Raw genomic sequence first — 16,307 nt, forward strand, 5'->3', positions numbered from 1 at the left:
TTTAGTCACATATTGCATTTCATCAAATGATATGCTGTAAGCATGTTGTCCACGAGTTGCCCTGCTGTTGCCAAGGACGTTGAAGGTCACATCTTTAACTCCTTAACGACCAGGGGCATATTTGGTTTTACATTTTCATTTTCCCCTCCCCTTCTTCCCAGAGCCATAACTTTTCTATTTTTCCATCAATATGGCCATGTGAGGGCTTGTTTTTTGCGGGACAAGTTATACTTTTGAACAACACCATTGGTTTTACCATGTCAAGGACTACAAAACAGGAAAAAAAACTCCAAGTGCGGTGAAATTGAAAGAAAAGTGCAATCCCACACTTGTTTTTTTGCTTGGCTTTTTTGATAGGTTCACTAAATGCTAAAAGTGACCTGTCATTATGATTCTCCAGGTCATTATGAGTTCACAGACACCAAACATGTCTAGGTTCTTTTTTATCTAAGTAGCGAAAAAAAATTCAAAAGTTTGTTAAAAAAAAATAAAAATTGCGCCATCTTCCGAGACCCGTAGCGTCTCCATTTTTCGTGATCTCGGGTTGGGTGTGGGCTTATTTTTAATGGGCAGAGCAGAGATTTATAATGATACCACTTTTGTGCAGATACGTTCTTTTGATCGCCCGTTATTGCATTTTAATGCAATGTCAGAGCAACAAAAAAAATGTAATTCTGGCGTTTTGATTTTTTTCTCGCTATGTTGTTTAGCAATCGGGTTAATCTTTTTTTATTGATAAATCAGGTGATACTGAACGCGGTGATACCAAACATGTGTATGTTTGATTTTTTTATTGTTTTATTTCGAATGGGGCAAAAGGGGGGTGATTCGATCTTTTCTATATTTTTTTTCATATTTTTAAAATCATTTTTTAAAATTTTGGCATGCTTCAATACCCTCCATGGGAGGCTAGAAGTTGCAATAGGTCGATCGGCTCTGCTACATATAGGCGATGCTCAGATCACCTATATGTAGCAGAATTACTGCATTGCTATGAGCGCCGACCACTGGGTGGTGCTCATAGCAATGCGGCATAAACAACCATAGAGGTCTCCAGGAGACCTCTGGTTGTTATGCCAACGCATCGCTGACCCCCGATCACCTGATGGGGTCAGTGATGCACGTATTTCTTGCCGGAAGTACTGGTTAAATGCTGCTGTCAGTGTTTGAGAGTGGAGTTTAACTAGTTAATAGGCGTGGGTGGATCACAAATCCACCTGCAGCTATTGCAGGCCCATGTCAGCTGTTCAAAACAGCTAACATGTCCCGGCTTTGATGTGGGCTCACTGCCAGAGCCCTCATCACATCAAAGCAGAGGAGATGTCAATGACGGACTGTGTCCATCATCGGACATTAAGGGGTTAAAGGCTCTCTATGCCGTTTGTTCAGCACCTTGCAAAAAACCATCAAAGCTACTGCCATTCATTATATCTCTGATCTGTGGGCCAATAAAAATACCTTCTTTAATCTTTGCATCACTTATTCTTGGAAATTTCAGCCGCAAGTAAGAAAAGGCTTCCGATTCTTTGTTCATTGCTTTGACAAAATTCTTCATAAGCCCAAGTTTAATATGCAAAGAAGGAAGAAATATCTCTGCTGGATCAGCGAGAGCATTAGGTTTAACTTTCTTCTGTCCACCAACCAGGTTTTCGCGGAGTGGCCAGTCCTTTCTGAAAGAGTGCATTTCTCGTGCACGACTATCCCACTCACAAATTAAACAACAATACTTGGTATATCCAAGCTGCAGTCCAAGAAGAAGTGCAACTACTTTTAGATCACCACATATGCTCCAGTTATAATTTCTATTAATGTGGGTCAACAGTAACTCCATATTCTCATACGTTTCTTTCATGTGCAATGCATGTCCAATAGGTATAGAAGGATAGATATTTCCATTGTGAAGTAAAACAGCCTCAAGACTTAAAACTGACGAGTCAATGAATAGTCGCCATTCTTTCGGGTGATGTTTGCATCCAAGAGCACCAAACAACCCCAAGATGTCCTTGCAAAAGGTTAAACTGTCGACATGGTTGAAAAATTGATTAAGGTCTTCTTGACGACTGTGAAAAACAGAAACTCTTGCTCCTTGTAATAAGAGATTCCGTTCTTGTAGCCTTGATCCCAATAATTCTGGCTGCCTCTTTGACAATGTCAAATCTCTAACCAAGTCACTCAGGTTGACTGAACATATGTGGATTAGATGTAGAAGACTCAAAGTCTGGGTCTGCAACAGTTTAATTTTCCTCTGACATTGTTAGTTCATCTTTGTCATCCTCCATTGTCCATACTTTGGGCAGCTTTGGAACACAAAGACTTTCACCATGTGGCACTGGTTTTATGGCTGAAGGAAGATTAGGATATTCTATTGATTTCTTATTCTTTGCTGAATATCCTGTTACATTTGTAAGGCAGAAGTAGTAATCTGTTACATGATCTCTATGCTCTCTCCATATCATTGGGACAGTGAACAGCATTGAAGGTCGTGATCTATTCAGCCATGCTTTAAGTATGTCATTTTTGTCTTCTGATTCCTCCCCCGTGCCCAGGAGATGTGGTATGCTCTGTACACCTGCACAGAATTCGAATAAGTGTTTGCATATGTGTAGATAAGCGATTTATGTTATTTCAGTGGAAAATTCAGAACTCACTGTTTCAGAAAAAGTTAATGTATGAGTTTTTAGAATTATAACAGAATATTATAATGTTTTGTATCATTTCCAAAATCTTACGTGATAGGAAAATCTATCAGGAACACTCAAAATTGTCCGAGGGAAAAAATCTTGGTAACACAGTGTTATCGATGGCTTTTTAGGTCATTGTTACTAGTGTGTACTGGATATGGAGAGCAATAATAAAAATTAAAAAATAATAATCTTGAACTAGGAGGAACAGGTCCATCAGTAGTTTCTCTACCAGCATGTGCTTGTATTCACGCATTTTGCAATCCTGCTCCAATGATGGAAGTAATGCTAGTACGTTGTCCTTGTAGTAGGGATACAGCAGGGAGGCCACTCAGTAATCTGCACTGGTAACAATACTTGCAACTCGACGGTCGTTGTGCAGGCACAGCAGCATGTATTGGCTCATGTCTGACAGGCTGCCCAGAGGCAATGATAAGGGAAGTGTATCATCAGTATCCCCCAGCTACACCACAACGATGCCCGAGAGCTGTTCTGAATGCCACTCTGCTGTGAACAAGGTTGTTCCTCCTCCTCCTAAACTTTCTTCTGGCTATACAGTTGGGTACCTGGTCACTGTTGGGACAGTAACCCACCCTCCAACCATGTGTGAACGACAGGCCTAATAATGGTGTAAATTTGTCCTTCTTCAACTGCTCCTCTTCCTCCTGTGCCATCATCTCATCAGTCAGCGCCCAAATCCTTTTAACCAGCAGGCATATAAGTGGTATGATAATGCTGATGCAGAGTCAGACTGGGGTGTCTAGGGCCCAAAGGGTAAATGGACTCTAGGGGCCCACCATACAGCTATATGCAAATATCTGTTAGTCATTATCCCGTTATAGTGGAGCATCGACTGTAAAATACAGGTAGCTCCTGCATATCTGTGCGCCACCATAACTGGAATGTACAATTAGGGTAGTTTGCATTAACGGGTTCTTTGACTAAATTAAGTTATCACCGATCCACAGGTTCGTTAGCTGATAACTTATTGATCACTGGAATCAAACCATTGGAAACCGCACCAATCGGAATAATGAGGAACTTTTATCCCTGACAGGACACTTTTATGTGCAAAAAATAAAGGTAACCAGCTCACCTGCTTTCTTGGCTAGTAGTGGTGCGTGGAAGCTCTGATATTTCGTGAAGCCACATGTGGAGTAAATCAATAATGAAAAAGTTTCCAGCTTCCAAATATACAAAAATTTATTCAAGGCATAAGCTTGAAAAATAACATATTGTTCGATACACGTTGCTGTGTCTTTCCGATATGATGGCGCATGTCCGTTTATACTTGTTTTTATGCATTGAATACATTTTTGTATATTTGGAATCGGAAAACTTTCATTACTGATAGGACACTTTTATACTTGTTTTCACTGTAAAACTACTGTAAGTGCAGATTTGATACTGTGTAAGTCACAGGACAGGGAGGGCTTAAACGTCCAAGAAATTAATCTCTATTGGAAGTCAAGAATCTTCCCCTTATTGATATGAGACAGAACAAGTGACCTCCATACACAACACAATCTACTAGACAAAGACCAATAATACCACATACATCTGCACTAATCCAGGGTGCAGCGGACCCAAGTAAAAATGGCAGCTGCACAGGTGCATAAATACCGAATGAAACAGCCAGCCTACAATGAGGGATTGGCTGTATGGTACACCAGTGCAGAAAAAATAATCCGCATGTGGCAGTGTTCACACAGGGAATGCAGGGCTTCTGGCTAACAACCTCTTAGTAACACCATATAGGGGGGCTGCCCAGTGCCAACTAGAATGCATCCCGTGTGAACAGAGGCCACAAGTTTGCAGAACCATTTGGGCCCAACTGCACCCTGGAAAAAATATAAAAAGTGCACAACAAACATAGCAATATATGTAAGGTATTAGTTGATATCAAGGCCTTAATATGGAAGCTGACAAACTGCGTCAAAGTTCCTTACACTTGTCAGTCCCTACTCTAACATGAACACCACAGAAAGAGGAAAAAAACCTCCAAAAAATTGGTTGCAAACCAGACAGGCCCAAATGCATCTGCACTAATCCAGGGTGCAGCGGACCCAAGTAAAAATGGCAGCTGCACAGGTGCATAAATACCAAATGAAACAGCCAGCCTACAATGAGGGATTGGCTGTATGGTACACCAGTGCAGAAAAAATAATCCGCATGTGGCAGTGTTCACACAGGCAGTGCAGGGCTTCTGGCTAACAACCTCTTAGTAACACCATATAGGGGGGCTGCCCAGTGCCAACTAGAATGCATCCCGTGTGAACAGAGACCACAATTTTGCAGAACCATTTGGGCCCAACTGCACCCTGGAAAAAATATAAAAAGTGCACAACAAACATAGCAATATATGTAAGGTATTAGTTGATATCAAGGCCTTAATATGGAAGCTGACAAACTGCATCAAAGTTCCTTACACTTGTCAGTCCCTACTCTAACATGAACACCACAGAAAGAGGAAAAAAACCTCCAAAAAATTGGTTGCAAACCAGACAGGCCCAAATGCATCTGCACTAATCCAGGGTGCAGCGGACCCAAGTAAAAATGGCAGCTGCACAGGTGCATAAATACCGAATGAAACAGCCAGCCTACAATGAGGGATTGGCCGTATGGTACACCAGTGCAGAAAAAATAATCCGCATGTGGCAGTGTTCACACAGGGAATGCAGGGCTTCTGGCTAACAACCTCTTAGTAACACCATATAGGGGTGACAAACTGCGTCAAAGTTCCTTACACTTGTTTCATTCGGTATTTATGCACCTGTGCAGCTGCCATTTTTACTTGGGTCCGCTGCACCCTTGATTAGTGCAGATGCATTTGGGCCTGTCTGGGGTTTGCAACCAATTTTTTGGAGGTTTTTTCCTCTTTCTGTGGTGTTCATGTTAGAGTAGGGACTGACAAGTGTAAGGAACTTTGACGCAGTTTGTCAGCTTCCATATTAAGGCCTTGATATCAACTAATACCTTACATATATTGCTATGTTTGTTGTGCACTTTTTATATTTTTTCCAGGGTGCAGTTGGGCCCAAATGGTTCTGCAAACTTGTGGCCTCTGTTCACACGGGATGCATTCTAGTTGGCACTGGGCAGCCCCCCTATATGGTGTTACTAAGAGGTTGTTAGCCAGAAGCCCTGCATTCCCTGTGTGAACACTGCCACATGCGGATTTTTTTTTCTGCACTGGTGTACCATACAGCCAATCCCTCATTGTAGGCTGGCTGTTTCATTCGGTATTTATGCACCTGTGCAGCTGCCATTTTTACTTGGGTCCGCTGCACCCTGGATTAGTGCAGATGCATTTGGGCCTGTCTGGTTTGCAACCAATTTCTTGGAGGTTTTTTCCTCTTTCTGTGGTGTTCATGTTAGAGTAGGGACTGACAAGTGTAAGGAACTTTGACGCAGTTTGTCAGCTTCCATATTAAGGCCTTGATATCAACTAATACCTTACATATATTGCTATGTTTGTTGTGCACTTTTTATATTTTTTCCAGGGTGCAGTTGGGCCCAAATGGTTCTGCAAACTTGTGGCCTCTGTTCACACGGGATGCATTCTAGTTGGCACTGGGCAGCCCCCCTATATGGTGTTACTAAGAGGTTGTTAGTCAGAAGCCCTGCATTCCCTGTGTGAACACTGCCACATGCGGATTATTTTTTCTGCACTGGTGTACCATACGGCCAATCCCTCATTGTAGGCTGGCTGTTTCATTCGGTATTTATGCACCTGTGCAGCTGCCATTTTTACTTGGGTCCGCTGCACCCTGGATTAGTGCAGATGCATTTGGGCCTGTCTGGTTTGCAACCAATTTTTTGGTGGTTTTTTTTTTCCTCTTTCTGTGGTGTTCACAATAATACCACATACAAGGAACAAATATCGCCAGACCGTGACAGACTACATATTATCACCACACAGTGACCAAATAATACCACATGCAAGGGACAAATACCATCACACCATGACCAGGCCACAGATTACCAGCACTTATTGATCGAATAATACCACATACAGGGGATATATACAGCCCCCATACTAAGACCAGACCACATATGACAATTTACCACCACATAGTGATCAGATAATACCACATACAGGGGATAAATATGACCACAAGATGACCAGATTACATTTTACCACCACATAGTGAACAAATAATATCATATGCAGGGGATAAATGCCGCCACACTGTGACCAAAGCACATATTACAACCACATAGTGACTGAATAATACCACAGAAAAGGGATATATGCCATCAGACCATGACAAGTGCATATTTTACCATCACATGGTGACCAAATAATGCCACAGACAGGGGACAATGTTATGAATGGGTCACCGAGGAGGATAGCAGGCCCAGGCTAAGCCACAGAAAACCAGAGAGGTTGGTAACTTAGCGGATGCAGACCCCTGATCCTGACCACACAACTAGCAGTAGCCATGGAGCGTACCTACGATGATCCTAGATGCCTCGGCACAGCCGGAGAGCTAATTAGCCTAAAGCAAGAAAGGGGAAATCTAAACTGCCCCGGAGCAGACCCCAAAGGAATAGCTAGCCCCCAAACATATATTGTCAGTGAGGCAAGATGAAAACACAAACGCAGGCAGAAAAATAGACTGAGCAAACGATGGGGCCCACACTGACTAGACAGGACAGGAGAGGAAAGACACTGTCTGCAATTATGCAAAAAACCCTGCAAAAAAATCCAACAAGTCTGATGCACAAAAAGACTGAAGTCTCACGACTTCGCCCCCACTAATCAGCACTCTGGTATATTCTGAAAGAAAAGCAAAAAGAGACCAATATAAAAGGGGACAAAACAAACTGGCACATGCAGTAACATATGGGCGGTGATTCAGCACAGCCCCAGCCAGAGCTAGCTGACCCGCACAAAGCAGAGATAAACAAAACCAGATCAAATGCAAACAGAATAGCAAAAGAACCACTTAGCTGAACATGCAGGGAAAGAGCAGGAGACATCAAACCTCAGGAGGCACAAGAAGAAAATCACCAGCAGGGATAGAAGGAGTCAGCTGTCTTAAATCCCAATAAGAAACCCCAGATTTCCAATAATCTTTCTCATTATCAGGTGGCAAGCCTTTGTCAATCAGATCAGCTCCACTACCTCTAGTAACCACCAGAGGGAGCCCAGAAAGAGAACTCTCAATCTGACCAGCTCCACTATCTTCAGTAATCACCAGAGGGAAGCCAGAGAGAGAATTCAAGACAGGACAAACACCACTACACCATGGCCGGACCACATATAATGCCACATACAGGGGATAAATACAGTCACACCATCACTAGACCACATAATGCCACCTCATAGTGAAAGAATACCACAATACTGATCATTAATAAAAAAAGCACTATACTAATAACACTGTTAATACATCGTACACATGAGCTCTGCAGATGGTGTCAGTGTACAGGTAATACAGTGATCATCAGCGACATTATACACAGGAACTCTGTACATCATGTCAGTGTACAGGTAATACGGTGACTCACCAGTGACATTATACACAGGAGCTCTGTATATAGTGTGTGTACCGATAATGCAGTGATAACCAGTGCCATTATACACAGGAGCGCTGTGTATAGTGTATATATAGTATAAATAATTGTTATGAATGAGTCACAGAGAAGGAAAAACAAAAACAAGCTAAGTCACTGAAAACCAGAGAGGTTGGTAACTAAGCGGATTGCAGACCCCTGATCCTATCCACACAACTAGCAGTAGCCGTGGAGCGTACCTACGATGATCCTAGACGCCTCGTCACAGCCGGAAAACTAAATAAGCCTAAAGCAGGAAAAGGGGAAATCTAAACTGCCTCAGAGCAGACCCCAAAGCAATAGACAGCCCCCAAACATGTATTGTCGGTGAGACAAGATGAAAACACAAACACAGATAGAAAAATAGGCTGAGCAAACGATGGGGCCCACACTATCTAGAAAGGACAGGAAAGGTGCTGTCTGCAATCACGTACAAAACCCTGCCAAAAAATGTCCAACACTTTCTGATAACAAAAACCCTGAAGTCACTAGACTTCAATTCCCTATATCAGCACTCTGGTATATTCTGAAGACAGAGCCAAAAGAAACCAATCTGATCAGGGACAAAAAGCAAACTGGCATAAACAGAGAAATAAGAACGGAAATTCAGCACAGCCCCAACAGGGGCTGTCTGACCACAAAAACTGAGTAAACCAGACCAAATCTCATGTGAAAAAATAGCAGAGCACACTTAGCTTGAGAAGGCAGGAACAGAACTGGAAACCAGAACCTCAGAGCAGGAAAAAATCACCAGCACAAAATTAGGGAGTCGGCTGTCTTAAATCCAGTCAGAGACTCCTGATGTCCACTCACAGTCCTCCTCCTCAGGTGGCAGGTCTCTGCCATTTAGATCAGCTTCATTACCTACTGTCACCACTAGAGGGAGCCCGAATGGAGAACTCACGACTCCTCTGTCAACACAGCCAGCTCCACCACCCTCACCAGAAGCCAGAGGTAAACCAGAAAATGAGTTCACAACATATAATATAATGGCCCCATATAGTGCTCCATACAGTATAATGCCCCCATATATTGCTCCATACAGTATAATGGCCCCATATATTGTTCCATACAGTATAATGGGCCTCATACACTGCTTCATATAGTATGGCCCAATATATTGTTCCATACATTACCGTATATACTCGCATGTAAGCCGAGATTTTCAGCCCATTTTTTTGGGCTGAAAGTCCCCCTCTCGGCTTATACACGAGTCATATACTGGTGGGGCGGGGGTGTCAGAGACCATACTCACCCCACCGGTATATCTCTGCAGCCCCTGCTTCCTCCATGGTCTCGGTGCCCCAGCTACTCCTGCATTCAGCGGTCACGTGGTACCGCTCATTAAAGTCATGAATATGTGCATATTTAATGAGCGGTACCACGTGACCGCTGAATGCAGGAACAGCTGGGGCGCGGAGACTATGGGGGAAGCAGGCGCTGAAGAGACCGTGCGCCAGGAGAGCGTGAGTATGACGGGGGAGGACAGGGAGCAGAGCAAAGTTTAACGGTCCCCACTCCATCGCTGTCTCCAGGTCCCCTGGCTGTGACATTCAGCAGAGGGCGCAGTGACGTAGTCAGTGCGCACCGTGTGCTGAACATCACTGCAGAGAAACCAGGAGACAGCAATGGAGCGGGGATCCGTAAATATAGCCAGTGCCAGCGGCGACACCGGCAACTGGCCCCCAGCGACGGAGAGCTGAGTATGTGTGTTTTTTTATAGCAGCAGCGGCAGCAGCATATGCGGGTTATTTATATATATGGAGCATCTTGGGCTACCATTAACCCTTGTGCAGCATATTATGGGGGTATTTATCCTTGGAGCATCTTCTTGGGCCACAATAACTCTTGTGCAGCATTTTATGGGGGGGTATATATCTATGGAGCATCTTTTTGGACCACCATTAACCCTTGCGCAGTACCACCCTCGGCTTATACATGAGGCAATACGTTTTCCCAGTTTTTTGTGGCAAAATTTGGGGGGTCGGCTTATACACAGGTCGGCTTATACACGAGTATATACAGTATATAATGGTCCCGATATTATGTTCCATACAGTATATAATGTCCCCCATATAATGCTCCATGCAGTATAATGGGCCCAATATAATTCTCCATACAGTCTATTGGGCCCATATAATGCTCCATGCAGTATAATGGGCTCCATATAATTCTCCATACAGTATATTGGGCCCATATAATGCTCTATACAGTATAATGGGTCCATATAAAGCTCCATACAGTATAACTGGCCCCATGTAATGTTCCATACAGGATAATGGACCCCCTATATTGCTCCTTACGTCCCATACAGAGGAACATTCATTGTTGGTGAAACAGTGTTGTTCTGCAGAACGACTCTATTGTGCATGCTGCAGCTGAAACTCCAGTATTGTCTGCTGCTGTTCACACAGTATCTCCAGCATATGCAAACGTGAGGTTCCACCTTATTGATATGTCACGTATTTACCAGTGAGCGGGAAGACAGAAATGATGCTGCATGGCACACAATTGCACTGCACACCTAATTTTTTTTATTCAACATATGTTTGCAGGACAGGGATGGCACGCCTAGAAAAATAGTGAAGAACTTACTGCAGGACAGCCATCACCATCAATTTTTTAAACTTTCAGTCTTTACCAGTCAGAATGGCAGCATTTCAAAGGCCAGTCATTTTTAAATGCTGTCATTCAGGACAATGACTGTGGGGTGCCTATGTGGGTGTCTCCTATATTTCTCAAGGGTTTGGGGGATGAAAAGCTAAACACTTCCATGGAACAATGTGGAGATTCTAGGTGACAATGGTGGTGATAATGCTGTCACATCCTCAGCTTCACCAAAAATTACAATGAGGGACTGAATCATAGAATCATAGAATGGTAGAGTTGGAAGGGACCTCATGGGCCTTCTGGTCCAACCCCCTGCTCAAAGCAGGATACGCGAAATCATCCCAGACAGATATCTGTCCAGCCTCTGTTTGAAGACTTCTACTGAAGGAGAACTCACCACTTCTCGTGGCAGCCTGTTCCACTCATTGATCACTCTGTCAAAAAGTTTTTTCTAATATCTAATCTGTGTCTCCTCCCATTCAGTTTCATCCCATTGCTTCTAGTCTTTCCTTGTGCAAATGAGAATAAAGATGATCCTTCTACAATGTGACAGCCCTTGAGATATTTGTAGACAGTTTTTAAGTCTCCTCTCAGTCTTCTCTTTTGCAGGCTAAACATTCCCAAATCCTGCAACCTTTCCTCATAAGACAGGGTTTGCAGACCGGTCACCATTCTGGTTGCTCTTTTCTGAACTTGCTCCAGTTTGTTGATGTCTTTTTTAAAATGTGGCGCCCAAAACTGGACACAGTATTCCAGATGAGGTCTGACCAAAGAGGAGTAGAGGGCAATAATGACTTCACGTGATCTAGATTGTATGCGTCTGTTAATACATCCTAGAATTGCATTTGCCTTTTTTGCTGCTGCATCACACTGCTGACTCATATTCAGTCTGTGATCTATTAGTATACCTAAGTCTTTTTCACATGTGCACAATGAGGGACTGCAATACTCCCTGCAAGACACATAGAAGAGGGTCTCAGAAAACATTTTTTTCCAGTTTTAAAGGAGTGGGACTAGGACTAATAAAGCCTATGCACTAAGTGCAAGGGCTGAAAAACATTTACCCCTGGGGATATGCATATATCTATGAGAGATGTAGAGGTAAGCCTCGTACACATGCTGTAAAAATTATGAAAGAAGACATGACACACACCTTGGAAAAATTAAATGCGAAGGTCGCATGATGACCCTCTAAAAATTTTGAATGAGGGCTGCCTGATGACCCTCTAAAGATTTTGAGTGTGGGACTCCTGATGGCTTTATACATCTGTTGACTGAAGGCCACCTGATGGCCCTATAAAGAATTGGAGTGATGTCTGCCTGATAACCCTGTAAAAATTTAGAGTGCGGGCCTCATGGTGATCCTTTAAAGATTTTGTGTGAGGGCCACCTGATGACCCAATCTGAATTGGCTTTATGTTTCGCTGCTGTCATCCAGTGAGGTTGAGAAGTTTGTACCAATCCAGGCCTTGATCATTTTGATAAAATTCAGCCTGTCAGCATTTTCAGTTGACAGGTAGATGTACCTAACAGTTATTATGCCCTAAGCAGCACTAAAAACCAGCTCCGACCAAATACTAGCAGCAGGCTAGAACCGCGAAGGCGTGGAGGTACAGTTCATGCCATGTGTCTAGCTTGGATACCCAATACATGTACAGCACAGAGGAATCACGGAGGATACTGGTACAGTTGGCTACGTACTCCTTCTCCATCTTCAAAAACTTTTCCTTCCATGTCGACTACCCCACGCATCTGGTCCTGGACAATGGGAGGGTCTAATGAAACAGTTTCAGACCTTTGATAGTGTTGCTCGGACTCTGTTGGACCTGGATGCGTCTCTCTCGTCTCTCCTCCTTGGTTGCCCAAGAATCTCTGACCTCTGCAGCCATTGTCAGATGGGAGTTTTTTAACTAATTGCTCAAAACGGGAGATCTGTTATTGAACCATTTTACTAGCCCTCTCCACTGCAGGAAGGAGAGATGATAAGTTCTCCTTGCAGCTTGTTGAGAAGGGTGAACAACCAGTAATCAGTGTTGGCCAAAATGGGTATAACTCTAGGGTCCCAGGAAAAACAGTGGGACATAAAGTCAGCCATATGTTCCAGACTCCAAATAGGCAAGACTTCCCTGTCCCTACCAGACGGACAACTCTCCATTCCCTCCTCCTCCCTTGAGTGGGTGGCTCCTTATTTACGCTTGCGTTCCAAAGCCTGTGGTAGGGACAGCTAAACGCTACAAAGGAATTGGACCTGGTTGCTAATGGTGCTTGTGAATGTGCAACAAGAGGTGCAAGGTGGGAGACATCCACCCCTGCATCATAGACAGGGGATTCGCAATCACGTAGCAGAGCGGAAAAGGCAGTAGTGTCAATTGCAGACACTGATTGTGGACCAGATGTTCGGCCCACCTAACCAGGTGCCTTTGCTTTCTGGTGGTGATCAGGCTGGTAGTGATTAGGCCTCTGCTGACCTTGGAATGGTACAGGTTGCAAATGACCATTCTTTTATCTTCCACACTTTCTTAAAAAAAGTGCCCGACTGGGGAGCACCTAACCTTGGCTTGGGAACTTGCAGCATGTGGGTGCTAGGGGGAATAGTTATCCACCTTCTCACTCTGGCCTTTTCTCTGTCCACCTCACTGCCTATTCATTCCTGTTTCAGTGATGGAGATCCCTCCCCCTCTTCTTTGCTAGCCTTCCTCTGCATGGTACCTTCCCAGATTGGGTAAGTGATTTCATCATGCACCAGCTCGTCTTTCACTTCTGCACTTTGGTCCTCCTGACTTATTGACTTAACAACATCACTTGTTGGCAACTGTGTCTCATCATCATCTACCTCTTGAGATAGTAATTGCCGTTCCCTATCATTGTCTTCTTCTAACTGTGGCTGCTCAAATATTTGGCATGACTACATACAATCGCCTCAGGGCGAGAGGCCAGAATCGATAAATGGAAATGTAAAGTGCTCCTCATAGAGTCTGAATGTGGGATCACTTGTCTCTTGGCAGTCGCCATGGTGAGAGGAAGGAAGGTCAGGGTGAGGATTATGTGGTCCAGACTCCTGCTGGTAAACATACTGGAAGCACTATCTGCCATCCAACCAACCACCTGTTTGCATTTCTCTGGCTTCAAGAGTGGTGTCCTGAGCCCCTCTACAAAGTGGGATGGGAAGCTAGGTCTTGTGGATGAGCGTGTTTGTTGTGCTTCAGGAACAGGCAGAGTTTCACCAGCAGGACGTCCACTTTCCCACCCCTTACTGAACACCTTGCCCATTTTAAATTAGGTATATATGCCTGCAAACTTTCCAGAATGAATAGGGAAAAGAAAATATTTCATCCTGAAAAGGACTTTTGTTTTAACCGTGCAGCAGTGGTATACAAGTACTGCTATAGCAATATTAAACCTTGTTTAGATGCCTCTAATACTAAACCTTCCCTCCACTGAATGCAGGTAACAGCAGTTTTACTACAGAAAAGAAAATATATTTAGCCCTGGCAAGGACTGTTATTTTAGCGGTGCAGCAGCAGAGGTATACAAGTATTATCATAGCAGTATTAAACTCTGTCTAGATGCCTTAAATCTTAAATTTTCCCTCCACTGAATGCAGGTAACAGTGGTTTTACTACAGAAAGGAAAGCCTCAAAAATATACTGTATATTCATGCTCTAATATACCCTATTTCTCTCATATCAACTCTCCCTGAACTGCTTCCTGAACACAGTGTGCCGGGCATCATGTCACTCGGTCTTATACAAGATCCTATGACACAATGTGACCAGCCAATCACAGTAATGCCAGTATCCAACATAGGTATGACATTACCATGTATGGAGAACAATCCACACATGTTCATTGGTTGTCTAACAGGTGCGAAACATGAGGGACATGACTCAAGCATGGTGCTCGATCACCCACGACACTTGTTCGAGTAACGAGTGTGTCTGAGAACCTCGACGTTTGATAAAATATTAAGCAGCAGTGAGCGTGCTAGCTCATCACTACTCATTAATAAATGAGTTTTTCTAAGTTTGTTTTAGAACAAGGGTCTCAAACTCGGCAGAGTAAATGGGCTGCACATAAAAAAATTTAAGCTGGCGGGCCGCATTCCTTTCAAACTTAATACATTACAAAATTATTGTTAAACAATTGAGAAAACAAGAGAGAAAGAAAGAGGGGAACGAAAGAACAGAGTGAAATAAAGAACAGAGAGAGAGAGAAAGGAAGATTCTATAAAGATACTATAGCAGCCCGGCTCCCATTGCAGTGCCCCCGTGAGCCTCCTGATGCAGGACATATCATGATCTGCTCACATGGCCGGCATCCCTGATTCCAAGGTTATCCCACTGTTGGAGGAGGACATGGTGATGGATCTGAAGCATTCTCTGAAGTGCCTCCATGGTTCCGTCACAATTTTCTCCCGAAGTTACCTCATTTCCAGTCAGCTTCCAGCACGTCACTTCCGGTGGAATGTCACATGCAAGTTTTAAAGTGCTCCTCGGGACACCGCCGTGTACTCTTGTGTCCACTGTAAAAGTAAGCTCCCGGCCGGGGCAGTGGGGCAGACTCAAAATTGGGACTGTCCTGCTGGATCTGGGATGGTTGGGAGTTATGAATGCTCCCCACCATACACCTCGTACACGCACAGCTCCACACACCTCATACACGCACGGTTCTGCTTTGTATGCCTCGTACACACACGACTCCACTCCGTACACCTCGTACACACGCGGCTCCACTCCATACACATCTCTGCTCCATACACCTCGTACACATCTCTGCTTCGTACACCTCATACTCACACGGCTTTGCTCCGTACGCCTTGTACACACGCTGCTCCGCTCCGTACACCTTGTACACACACACGGCTCCGTTCCATACACATCTCCACTCCGTACACCTTGTACACACATGTCCGCTCTGTACACCTTGTACACACACAGCTCCGCTCCGTACACCTCGTACACACATGGCTCTGCTCCGCACACTTTGTACACACAAGGCTCGGCTCTGTACACCTCGTAAGCACTGCTCAGCTCAGTAGACCTCGTACACACGGCTGCTCTCCATACACCTCGTACACACGGCATCCCTCCATACACTTCATACACACATCTCCGCTCCGTACACCTTGTACGCACACAGCTCTGCTCCGTACATATCATACACACATGGCTCCGCTCAGTACACCTCGTACACACACGGCTCCGCTCTGTACACCTTGTACACACACGGCTCCTCTCCGTACACCTCGTACACACACGGCTCTGCTACATTCACCCTGTAAACCCCTCCTGACCCCACACATAAACTTCTCTCATCCAGCACCATGACAACCAGCACAGCAGAGTCTTGCAGACACGGAGGCTCCTGATCATGTGACCCCTGGCTCCTCCCCTCCTGTGACCTCAACCCAGGTCCTGTGTGCAGAAAAGAGAGAACAACCTAGTGCCATCATTG

Source organism: Dendrobates tinctorius, unplaced genomic scaffold, assembly GCF_039654945.1.
Source record: "Dendrobates tinctorius isolate UK_male_01 unplaced genomic scaffold, ASM3965494v1 ptg000293l, whole genome shotgun sequence".
In the NCBI taxonomy this organism is placed as follows: Eukaryota; Metazoa; Chordata; class Amphibia; order Anura; family Dendrobatidae; genus Dendrobates; species Dendrobates tinctorius.